The sequence below is a fragment of the Cetorhinus maximus genome, chromosome 4 (assembly GCF_964194155.1).
Source record: "Cetorhinus maximus chromosome 4, sCetMax3.hap1.1, whole genome shotgun sequence".
Lineage (NCBI taxonomy): Eukaryota > Metazoa > Chordata > Chondrichthyes > Lamniformes > Cetorhinidae > Cetorhinus > Cetorhinus maximus.
In genome coordinates, this window is record NC_135882.1 from 61,944,131 (window position 1) to 61,957,274 (window position 13,144).

General features: G+C 47.9%; 1 long non-coding RNA gene across 1 annotated transcript in view; it reads left to right on the forward strand.

Annotated features, from left to right (window-relative positions):
• The window catches only part of LOC144679638 (uncharacterized), a 46,147-nt gene that overhangs the window by 20,194 nt on the left and 12,809 nt on the right, over window positions 1-13,144 (forward strand). The window contains exons 2-3 of the long non-coding RNA XR_013576383.1: window positions 7,069-7,191; window positions 8,687-8,717. This is a non-coding gene — a long non-coding RNA (uncharacterized LOC144679638). The remainder of the gene's footprint in view (window positions 1-7,068; window positions 7,192-8,686; window positions 8,718-13,144) is intronic.

Here is a 13,144-nt window from a genome sequence, read left to right on the forward strand (position 1 = left end):
AGGGGGTCTATTCCTCTTCCTATAAAGTAGCCCACTTATAGCACTCTTGTTTTCTTGTTTCTCCCATGACCATCTTTAATTCTTGGGCTCTGCCCACTTTATGCTGATCAAGATCCTATTCTGTAGATAGGATTCAAGGCCTTGTTAAGGCTTACTGGTTGGAGTGTCCACTGGGCAAAGGTATGAATGAACAGTTGTTGCACCTCTTGTGCTTGTCTAAGAAGGTGCTCGGGGAAGGACAAAAGATGATGGGCATGGAGAAGAGGTGAACGTAGAGGACAGGGGAAGATGATTTTGATGGTGGGATCATATTGAAGGTAATGGAAATAGCAGAGGGTGACCAGATGAATGTAAGGCTGGTGGGATGGAATGTGAGGCCAAAGCGAGTCTTATTACCATTTTGAGGAGGGGCAAAAAGTGGGAGCTGAAGTACAGGAAATGGGACAATTCCAATCGAGGATGCTGCCTGGCATAGCTTAATACAATTCTGAGCTTAGCTAAAAGGGGCACTATTCAGAATCACTAGTATGGAAGGTGGCATCATCAGAGCACATGAGCCAGATAAATTGGGAGAAAGGAATGGAGTCCTCAAAAGAAATGGGGTAGAAAGAAGTAAAATACATGGATTGACTTGTAATAGGTGTCTGTCGAAAACTCATCCCGAGCTCTGGGGGAAGGAGAGAGGGAAAGAGAAAAGGAAGGGAAGAGTCAGAGATGGACCAAGTATAGATAAGGGATAAATGGAAATTTGAAGCATGGCTAAGGAAATTATTTAGATCAGAACAAGAGCAGGACACATAAATTGGAAAAAGCAGTCGGAAGCGAGCCTCAGAAAGACGAGAACAAAGCGTTTGTTCAATATATCCTGCAGAAAAACAGATATAGCAAGGATCCATGCAGACTTCCAATGGTGACACTCTTCGGATGGGCCAAAAGGTCAGCTAGAATGAAGGTATGTTAAGCTCTAGCCTATTTCTGGGAATAGCCATGTAACTTTGAAAGAGACAGAGGTTCCAGAGACCCATATATTGCCAGTAACATAAAGTGAGCAAGGCCAAGGTGGAGCTATACATTGGCCTCCCAGAACATCAGCAGATCTTAGGAGGACATCATGCCTACTTGGACGAGGTGTTCTGGTCCTCACAATGGCAGTCAAGGAGCCCTGGGGATTCAGGCTGGGTAGTAGACTGGGAGCCTGAAGATTAATGGACAGGTAGCTTTTTTTTTCTGAAGATGGCGAAACTGAGAAAGGGGGCAGCTGGAGCCTGAATGTAAATCTATTCAGGGGAAATGATTTGGAAATCAAGGCTGCATCACGGGCAAGTGAGTGCTTGAGATGCATTTGTAGTGGCACTGACGTTTAAATCAGGTAACTTCCACTGAGCTCACTTACTCCCGCCAATATGTTCAACAATAAAACAATGGGCAGAATTTTGCCGTCGGCGAGCAGGGGGCGGGGCCCGCTCACCGATGCGTAAAATGACACGGGACGATGTCAGGCGGAACCCCCGACGTCATCCCGGTCCATTTAAATTTTCAGGAAGTCAGGCCCGCAGCAAAATCAGCTGTGTGCCCACCGACCTGTCAATGGCCACTTGAGGCCATTGACAGATAAATTAGAGTACTTAGTGTACCTACCCATCCAACTTTGAGGTTGGCGGGCAGGCCAGGAGCCCCGGCGGCAAACAGATAAAACATGAAACCTCACCCACGGGCGGGATGAGGTTTCATGCAGGGTTTTAAAATTTTTCATAAAGTTATTATGTTAATTATGAACATGTCACATCTCATGTGACATTGTGACATGTTAGGGAATTTATTTTTTTCTATTTTTAATATTTTTCAAAGTGTCAGCCATCTCCCTGAGGCAGCACTTAGCCTCAGGGAGATGTGCGCTCTTTTGTGCGCATGCGTGAAAGAGCGCACTCTCGCTTTTGGGGAATCTCCCCCCCCACCCGCACAGGAAGTGCATAGCGCTTCCCGCCAGATGTCACGCTGGGCGGGCCTTAATTGGCCCACCCACGTAAAATGGCGGCGGGGCCCGTTTCTCCGGCGGGGATCGTCGGGAGATTGGGTCGGGCCCACCCACCCAACAGGCAGAAAATTCTGCCCAATGAGTTAACAAAAGTACTGCTTAACCAATGCATGGTTATTTAACATAACCTGGGCCAGAATCTTCCGTTCGGTGTGCAGGGTCGGACCCCCACATGCCGACAAATTAAATGACGCACGGTGATGTCGGGCATGCATCCCAACGCCACTGCACGTCATTCCGATCTTCAGTTCGGCAGGCGTGCACCTGAGTCAGCTGCGCGCCCGCTGAACTGTCAAAGGCCTGTTAAGGCCATTAATTACCCAATTAAACTGATTTTCTGGGCTGCCCATCCAAAATTAAGGTTGGAGGGCAGGCGAAGAGCCCAGGCAGCCTTCGCATTTCTCATGAAACCTCATCCACGGGCAGGATTATAAATTAAAATAAACATTTTTATTAAAATACATAAACATGTCCCAGCTCATGTGACACTGTCACATGAGGGGCTATGCCAGAGTATTTTTTTTCTTTCTTTTTTGCAATGTTTTATTCTTAAATCAATCTCCCTGAAGCAGATTCATGCCTCAGGGAGATGCGCGTGAAAGAGCGCAGGCCCCGACTCTCCCTCTTCCCCCCGCCCGCGCAGGTAGCACTGAGCGCTACCGGGTGCGCGTCACGCTGGGTGGGCCTTAATTGGCCTGCCCATGTAAAATGGCGGCACGCAGCCGATTGCAGGCAGCGATTGGCTCCGCGCCCGCCCGCACCCGCTCCTGAACCGCCCGCCCAACGAGGAGAAAATTCTCCCCCTGGTTTCTAAATAGGGGAGGTGGTGGCATAGTAGCAATGTAATTGGACTGGTAATCCAGAGACCCAGGGTATTGGCCTGGGTGACCTGGGTTCGAATCCCACCATGGCAGATGGTGAAATTTGAATTCAATAAAAATCTGGAATTAAAAGTCTGATGACCATGAAACCATTGCCGATTGTTGTAAAAACCCAACAGGTTCACTCATGTCCTTTAGGGAAGGAAATCTGCTGTCCTTATCTGGTTTGGCCCACATGTGACTCCAGACCCACAGCAATGTGGTTGACTCTTAAAATGCCCTCTGAGCAGGGGTAATTAGGGATGGGAAATAAATGTTGGCCTAGCCAGCGATGCCTAAATCCCATGTGCGAATAAAAAAAATTATGTAAGTTTGACCTTTTATTAGATTTACTAAAACTTTCAGGAAGCATCACTAGATGGATTTTCTACCAGATGATACTCGAACTGAGGGGCCGTCTCAGCCACAGAAGAATTGGAAGCTGACTCCAAAAATGCTGCTGAAAGGTCTTTGAGATAAATATCCCAGAATGTTATGGAGGAGGAATTTCAATTTCATATCCATTATGATGAATAAGCTGACTAGAGAGTCAATCTGCTCCATCAATTGTGCTCAGCTAATTGCATATTTTGCAAGACAAAATGTTTATGCCAATCCTTTGCACTTAGTGGAACTTTTGAGGCCACTCCCTATCCACTCCCTGCTAGACTATTACAGCACAGAACACTGCCAGACATCATTTTCATTTGGAAAAGTTTGCGTTGTTTTTATAATGAATGGTGCTCCATTTCCTATAAGGGGAACATTCAGATTAAATCTCATAGATGCTGACTGGTCTACTATGTAGTTTTAGTACATTTTTAAGCTTTGGATTTCAAGCATTGCAGCTTTTATTTCTATTTTACATGTGTCAGTTCCTGCCCTTTGTTGCTCTGCTTTCTGTCATGAAATAAGCCCCAGTCAATTTACAACCCTATTCTGGAGAAATGGATATATTCTAACACGGGCTAAAATAAAACTCTTCATTCTTTTCAGCACTGTAGCTCCACCTGGAATGTGGCTGAAGAGAATGAAAATAAGTGGCATCGAGATGGTTGCCAAGTTAGTTCAACGTTCAAAGGCCCCCTGATGGAAATTGTAATAATTCCACTCTAACGTCTTCCTCTTAGGTTAATTTTGTTATTGTTTGAGGGAGATCTTCTAGAGGGCGTGGAAATAAACAAAAAACAGTTAGTTAGTACCACACCAACATAAGTTGCTAAGGGTGAAGTTAGATGAGACCTGGGGACTTCATCCCAGAAATCGGCAAAGTCCGATATCGGGCGGGAAAAGTGGCTTTTGACCCACCGACGGCAATGGCGGCTTTTTCTGCCGTATTGTGTGGCACTTTGTTTCAAAATGCAGAGACACGGATTTCACGTCTGATTGCAGACAGGACAACACCTGATTCGCCTGCCCCGCCGTCACCTCAGGCCTTCCGTAATCTGGGCACCATAGTTAAAGGGCAAACATGCACTGAGCTAACACTCTCTAAGGGATCGAAAGCTGCTAGGAAGTCATGGCTGCCAAAGGGAGGAAACGTGCTGCCCCCAAATTTAGCAACATCTCCCTCGAGCACCTACTGGACGCAGTGGAGACCCACTGTGAAGTCCTCTACCCCCGCTCTGGCTGAAGACCAGCAAGCAAGGTGCCTAATCCAGTGGAGGCAGTGGCAGTGATGGTCAGCGCCAACCCCCTGCAAAAGAGGACAGCCAGCCAGGGTCAAAAGGGTAAATCACTCTTCTCATTACTCTCAACTCACTCACTCACAAACCCATCACACATCCACAAGGATCTCACTCACTGTCAGTTCAAAGGACATCACCATTCACTCTCCTACACACACTTCATCTGCCCTGCGGATCATGTCATCATCTCATCCATGGTACCGCTCAACACCCTAACATGCCAGGCATCCTTTGCATCTGGCCTGGCAGACGTCCTGTTTACACTCTTCATCTGTATTCATGCAGGACAAGCTGGCACACAACAAAACGGAGAGACCACAGACTGGTGGAGAAATGCCTGATAGCAAGGTCATCACAGACTTTGAGAATAGTGCCATCCAGCTGGCCAGCGAGGATCTGGACCGGTCCTGTGCTGACGGTGAAGTCGGTGGTGCTCAACCAAGTGAGGATCCAGCAATGTAACATCCATCAGACAACCATGCTGTGAGTGAGTTCTCCTGTTCCGCAGTCCCCTGCTATGCACTAATTATCTCTCCTTGCATTTGCAGGCACTTCTGGGAAGCAGCTGAGGGAGTCCACAAGCTAGGTCCTCATCTCCAGCTCCAAAGAAACCCCTGAAGAGGAATCTGATGACTTTCTAATTGAAGAGCCATCACAGTGCTCACCCATGCCCTCCACCAGCGCAGAAACACACATCTTGATGGGACCTAGTTCTGGAGTAGTCTCAAGTCACAATCTGGTGAGCATATCGCACTGGCTGATCCACAGCAGACAAGGCAGGGACTTTGCAGGTTGCCAGCATTCAGAGGACTGCTGGAGGCCAGAAATCTGCTGAGTCTGAGTCAGATGAGGAGCCTCTGGACTCGGTCATAACTCAGTTGTTGGAGCTGCAAAGGCAAGCTCGGGAACGTCAGGAAGGGATGTTCACTGCACTCCTCAGATTGCAAGACACAATGGAGGAGTCCGCCCGCCTTCATTCAGAGGTGATAGCGCTGGCATGCCAACACATCGAGGTCAACACTGGTAGTATGGCGGCTGCCATGGAGACCTTGGTCCAGGACATTGCTCCTGTAGGAGCTGCACTCCATCGCTGAGGCATTTGCAGGCATCCATCAGTGCCAATGCAAGAGTGGAGCGGGGCATCTCAAGCTCACCCCAGCTGCCCCTTTTTCTCAAGTGGTCAGCCAGGGGCCCTCGGGCACCCATGGGGAGGAGGATCAGCAGGTGCACACCCCGGAGCCAACCACCCAGGTGACTTGGGAGCGTCCAGCCCATTTGAATCCACTCTTCCTGTGGCCTCAGCAACTTCAGCTCCACAGACCAAGGAGGGTGCCACTGCCACACAGCAGGACCCCGAAAGCAGCTGGGTCCCTCCAGATCTTGAACCCCCAGAGTATACCCGCCAAGGTCATCACAGACAATAGGGCATAGTAGTCAGCAGGCTGCCTCCAACCTCCGCTATGGATGCTGGGTGAGCACCAAGACATAGCAGCCGTTAGAAAGGTCAAGAAGATTTATTTGCACAACGTGGGCTCAGGTGTTAATCACTAATACTTAATGTTGACCATTGTAAATACACTCCCAAGAATGTCTCCTCATCCATGGCTCCTTGTTAAGGTTTAGCAGTGTTCATGTCAATCAGATGTGAAACCTTGTTTCCTGCACAAAACAAAGTCTACTGTCACAGTCCAGGGTCTCTTCCCTGTGCAGAGTGTAACCTTTTGAGCACAGTAATTGGCCGCCTTCAAAGCCACTGTCCAGATTAGTGATGTGTGCACCTCCATGTGGCTTGTGTTTGCTGCAAGAATCTCGCACCCAAGGATCACTGGGTTCTGTGATGTTCTCCGTGTGCCCTCAGGACCTTTGAGGTGGGGCTGCCACCCAATCTCGACACCATTCCTGACAGGTGAAGGTGTGGTGCTAAAGGCAACAAGTGATGAAGCCTGTCACCGGATCAAGTTGTCTTCAAGTCCTTGTGACTGCCCTTTATCAGCAGCATCTTGATGATATCAGCCTCTTCAGAGAGTGTATATGCGCTGCCCTCAGCCAGACAGGTGTCAGACATTCCCAGTTGTAATATGATGATCTCAGGAGTGTCCTCACTGCATCTCATCACCATCCTCCTAGAACCTTAGGGCAATGAGGGCCTCACAATTCCACGTGCCTCGTTTGGCCAGTGCAATGGCCTTATCACCTGTAATCTCGCCTTCCAGGACCTCATCACCCTCATCCCCTTCGACTTCCTCCTCATCGGAGGAGACATGCAGCTCTTGCATCTCCTCATCATCCAGGCCCTCCCCCCTTTGCATCACCAAGTTGTGCAGCACGCAGCAAGCCACTATGATGCACAACACCCCCTGGGGAGTGTAGTGCAGTGCTCTGCCAGATCTGGCCAGGCACTGGAGCCTCATTTTCAGGATGCCAATAGTGTGCTCAACCAACCTCCAGGTTCTGGCATGAGGCTCATTGTACCTTCTCTCACCAGGAGTCTGAGGCTGCTGCATAGGTGTCATCAGCCACATCCTTGCCCCCGAGGAGCCAGCCCTGCATCCTGTGTGGTCCCTGGAAGTTGTCAGATCAACATGGAATGCACTTCCAAGGAGTGGAGGTAAAAAACATGAAATCATTTAAGAAGCTATTGAATTTTGCAATGGAGGGATGAACTCCAATGGGTCTAATAGCTTTCCTCATCCATATAGAACACAAAAGCTAACAGACAGAAGTAATTATTAATAGTACTTTCCACTGTGCAATAACACAGCTATTATCATTAAATTATTTGTCACAGATCTTACTCTGACTCACTGTTACACCATCTGCAATTAAACATGATTTTTATAATTGCTTTTCATGTTCCTTCATACTTGTTTCAGAATTTTGCAAGCCAAAACAAATATGCATAAACAATAATAATTTTAATGGAGCATTTGCAGTTTACCCCAACCTACCTCTATATTGATATCATCTATTTTTTATTTATAATATATTAAGGGTTGGTGTTTCTTCTGAAATTGGTTCCACTGTCTTTGATTTGTCAGACTGCTTATCCACCATCCAGTACTGCATGAGCATAAATTTCTTCCAATTAAATATTAGGAAGACCAAAACCATTGTCTTTTGTCTCTGCTACAAGTACCGTTCCTTAACCATTGACTCCATCTGGTTCTCTGTCTGAGACTGAACCAGGCTGTTCGCAACATTGCTGTTATATTTGACACCGAGAACATCCTCCATAAACTTGAGGCTGTTTAACACTCATCTATCTGCCTGCATTCTAACTTGCACCAAGACTCCCTCACTCATCATCAGCCCTGTTTGGTCAGTGCCTCAATTTTAAAATTCTCATTCTTGTTTTCAAATCCTCCCATAGCCTAGCCCCTCTCTATATCTGTGTAAGCTGCTCCAGCCGTATAACCCTCGAAGATATCAGCGCCCCTTCAATTCTGATTTCTGCAGTGTCCCGATTTTAATTGCACCACCATTGATGATCGTACTTTTAGCTGCCAAAGCTCTAAGCCCTGAAATTCCCTCCCTAAACTATTCCATCTATCTACCTCTCTTTCCTTCTATAAGACACTCCTTAAAATCTACCTCTGACAAAATTTTGATCATCTGCCCTATTATCTCCTCATGAGGCTCAGTGTCAAATTTTGTTTGATAACAGTATTTATGTGGCTAGATGATCCATCTTGGCTTCCCCTGGAGGTCCCCAGCATCACAGATGCCTGTCTTTGGCCAATTTGATTAACTCCATGTGATATCAAGAAACAGCTGAAGGCACTAGATACTGCAAAGACTATGGGCCCTGACAATATTCCACAATAGCACTGAAGACTTGTACTCCAGAACTTGCCGTGGCTGGATTTTCCTGATGTCTGGCATTAACTGAGCTGGGAGATCAGGGGAACCCTTGGAAAATAGGTGTAAATGGCTAAAAATGGTAACCTATGCCTTTTCTCCAGGACAGTGCCAAACTTCTGTTGGAGAGCCCTCACAGAAATTCCAGAAACAGGGTTTTATATGAAACAAAATTCCTTTGGACTTTTAGCCTTGCTAAATTATTTTTTTCGAGTGTAATTTCTGAAATTGTTTATGGTTTACAGGAAGGCTGCCCTTTTACAGAGGAAGCTAATGGTAAGTCCTGCCACTTCTGATCCACTTTCTAAGAGGTGTAAAAATTGATGACCAAGTTTTCTTGTTCAGAAATTATGTGTTTAGTGTTTGAGAGAGGCAAGGGCAGAAGCAGACCTCAGTTTACCTATGTTAAAAATTGCAACTGGGATATTTATTTATCTAGCGAAACTAGTATTGATCTATTCTCCAGGAAGACCAGTCTGGCTTTGATAAGAGTACATATATAGTCTTGTGTAATGTTTTGTCACCATTCCCCTCCCTCTGGCCTCTTACCTGCCCTTGATCTTTTCGTTGAGAACTGTCAGCATGACATTAGCTGTCTCAATTTCTCTGCTCCTCTCATCCACTCTGAACTTGCCGAACAGGTCCAACCCTGACTTTGTTATCAAACCTGCCAACAAGGATGATGCTCTTGTTGTCTGGCATACTGACCTCTACCTCACTGAGGCTGAGCACCAGCTCTCAGGCACTCCCTCCTGCCTCCCCTGGACCATGACCCCACCACCAAACATCAAGCCACTGTTTCCAGGACTGTCACTGACTTCATCTCCTCTGGAGACCTTCCCTCCACAGCTTCGAACCTCATAGTCTCCCAAACTCAGACAGCCCACTTCTACCTCCTCCCCAAAATCCAAAAACAGGACTGTCCCGGTAGACCAATCATGTCAGCCTGTTCCTGCCCTACGGAACTCACTTCTTCTTATTTTGACTCCTTTCTCTCTCCCCTTGTCCAGTCTCTTCCCACTTACATCCACGATTCCTCTCATGCCCTATATCATATCAACAATTTTCAGTTCTATGGTCCTAACCTCCTCCTCTCCACCATGGACGTTCAGCCCCTCTACACCTCCACCCCCCACCAGGATGGTCTGAGGGCTCTCTGCTTCTCCCTTGAACAGAGGCCCAAACAATTCGCATCCACCATCACTCTCCTCCGTCTGGCTGAACTTGTTCTCTCACTGAACAATTTCTCCTTAAACTTGCCTCACTTCCTCCAAATAAAAGGTGTGGATATGGGTATCCGCATGGGCCCCAGATATGCCTGTCTCTTTATGGGGGATGTGGAACATTCCTTGTCCCAGTCCTACTCGGGCCCCCTCCCACAACTCTTTTTTCGGTACATCGATGACTGTTTTGTTGCCGCTTCATGCTCTCGCCTGGACCTGGAAAAATTTATTAATTTTGCTTCCAATTTCCACCCCTCCATCACTTTCACATGGTCCATCTTGAACACTTCCCTTCCCTCCCTTGACCTCTCTGTCTCAAGTTCTGGTGATAGACTGTCCACCAATATTCATTACAAGCCCACTGACTCCACAGCTACCTCGACTACAGCTCCTCACAACCTGCTTCTTGTAAGAACTCCATCCCATTCTCTCAGTTCCTTCACCTCCATCGCATCTGTTCCAGTGATGCCACTTTCCAAAACAGTGCTTCTGACATGTCTTCCTTTTTCCTTAACCAAGGTTTCCCACCCACGGTGGTTGACAGTGTCCTCAGCTGTGTCCGACCCATCTCCCACGCCTCTGCCCTCATACCTTCTCCCTCCCAGAACCGTGAGTCTTGTCCTCACTTTTCACCCCACTAACCTCCGCATACAAAGGATCATCCTTTGCCATTTCTGACAACTCCAGCATGATGCCACCACCAAACACATCTTCCCTTCACCTCCCCTGGTGGCATTCCATAGGAACCGGTCCCTCCGGGATACCCTGGTCCACTACTCCATCACCCCCAACACCTCAACCCTTTCACACGGCATCTTCCTGTGCAATCGCAGAAGGTGCAACACCTGCTCCTTTACTTCCCCTCTCCTCACCGTCCAAGGGCCCAAACACTCCTTTCAAGTGAAGCAGCATTTCACTTGCACTTCCCTCAATTTGGTCTACTGCATTCGCTGCTCCCAATGCGGTTTCCTCTACATTGGAGATACCAAATGCAGACTGGGTGACTGCTTTGCGGAACACCTTCAGTCTGTGCGCAAGCGTGACCCAGACCTTGCTGTCGCTTGCCAGTTCTACACACTACTCTGCTCTCATGCCCACATGTCCGTCCTTGGCCTGCTGCAATGTTCCAGTGAAGCCCAACGCAAACTGGAGGAACAGCACCTCATCTTCCGACTAGGCACTTTACAGGCTTCCGGACTTAACATTGAGTTCAACAACTTCAGACCATGAACTCTCTTCTCCATCCACACCCCTTTTTGATCCCCTTTTCTCAATATACATTTTTATTTTTCAACTTTTATTTATTTATTTATTTTCCCACTAATTTTTTTAAAATTTGTTTCCATTTTCATTCATTGTTTTATCCCCACCTTTTAGCCCATTTTTGATCTTTTTCCCACCACCGTTCCCTCCCCCACCCCACCCCTACTAGGGCCATCTGTCACTTGCTCATTCTGCTTTCTACTCTTAATGCCACCATTAGCACCTCCTTTAGCCAGGACCACCACCATGCACATCCCTTTGACCTTTTGCTTATGACGTCTTTTGCAATCTCTCCTTTGCCTCCACCTATCTCTGGCCTTCTTTCCAGCTTCATCTGTTCCACCCCGCCTCCCCCCTTAAACAGTATATATTTCATGACATTTGTACTTCTCTTTAGCTCTGAGGAAGGGTCATACGGACTCGAAATGTTAACTCTGGGCAGAATTTTGCCCTTGGTGGGCATGCGGGCCCCACTGGCTCGGCGGTGGACGGACAGCCAACCCCCGCCGCCGAAACGGGGCCCGCCGCCATTTTGAGTGGGTGGGCCAATTAAGGCCCGCGCAGCAGCCTTCCCGACAGGAAGCTATGCGCTTCCTGTGCCGGGGGGGAGGGAATCCCCAGCTGTCAAAGTGCGCGAAAGAGCACACTGCTCCCTGAGACTAAGTGCTGTCCCAGGGAGATTAGTGACAGTGCACAAAGGTTAAAAAATAGAAAAATAAAACTATTATTAACATGTCCCCCTAATGTGACAATGTCATACGAGATGGGACATGTTAACAAAAACAACATAAACTTTATTACACTTTTTAAAAACGGACATGAAACCTCATCCCGCCAGTGGATGAGGTTTCATGTATTATCAGAAGCCCACTGGGGCTCCTGACATGCCCACCAGCCTTAAGGTTGGACGGGCAGGTCTTTAATGATCTTAATTACCCTGTCAGTGGCCTTAATCGGCCATTGACAGGTCAGCGGGCAGACAGATGATTTCGCTCTCCGCCCGCCTTCCTAAAAATTTAAAGGGACCAGGACGACGTTGGGGGTTCCTCCCGACATCATTCCGCGTCATTTTCCCATCAGCGAGTGGGACCCGCCCCCAAATCACCGAGGGGAAAATTCTGGCTTCTGTCTTTCTCGCCACAGATGCTGTCAGACCTGCTGAGTTTTTCCAGCAATTTTGTGTTTGCTGAATGATAGTAAGCTGCTCTTACATACCCTCTCCACTCACTCTTCACCTTCATTGTGAAAGGTGCCATGAAATGGAAACTGCAGATGGAACTCCTGATTTCCTTCTCTCATAGCCTCACCCTCCCTTACACTTTTGTACTTTCAGATGGTCAAGATCTTCTGGCTGTTCACCCATTGCAGCCACTGGAGGAGGTGAGCACTGAGGGAGATGCACCGTCACTTGATCTAACACTCGCAGCCACCAGCTCAGATAATGGATACCTTAGAGATAATTTTCGAGTCAGGATCTGAACATAGTGTCACCGAGCATTAGTGGCTGCAGTCAAGACAAGGGGATAGGACAGCTTGTGTGTGAACTCCATTGAGGGCAAGGTCATACACCAGTTCTGTTGTAGGGGCCTCAGTTGAGGAACTTGTTAGTGTGGACTACAGAACAACACTGATGGACGTGCCCAGCAAGATGCTTGGTGCGTTGGCCGACCTGTCAGACAGCCTCCAGTCAGCGGCTAGGAGCAAGGAGGAGTTGGATTCACTGTGTCACAGGGCATCCCGCAGAGTTTTGAACCCATTCTTTCCACCTTGGAAGTGGTGGGCACCTGCATGGCGGCACTTCCAGAGCAACCCATGGTGGAGCATCTGATAGTCACTGTCTTAGCTTCCGCTGCAGCACAGGCAGGGTCCTCCTGATATCTTACATAGGGATCATGAGATCCCTGGTTGCTGGCAGGCAGGAACACACAGCTGGCATTGTTGATGCTGATTTTGATGCTCAAAGGGGCACGCAGGGTGTCACAGCAATTCAACAATCTGTACTCCAGGAGAGGACGAGCATTGCTGAGGTGCCACTCCATTTGAATGGAGTAGCTCCATTGAGCATGATCCAGCTGTCCACTCTCCAGATGACAGCATTCATGGTGCCATCATTGCAATCCCACCAGTGCCCTTGCTGTTGCCTAGGTTACTGCCATTCAAATTGAGGTGGTGCAGTCCAAAGCCAGGTTCTCAAGGATGTCCTGCAAGGCCAACTGC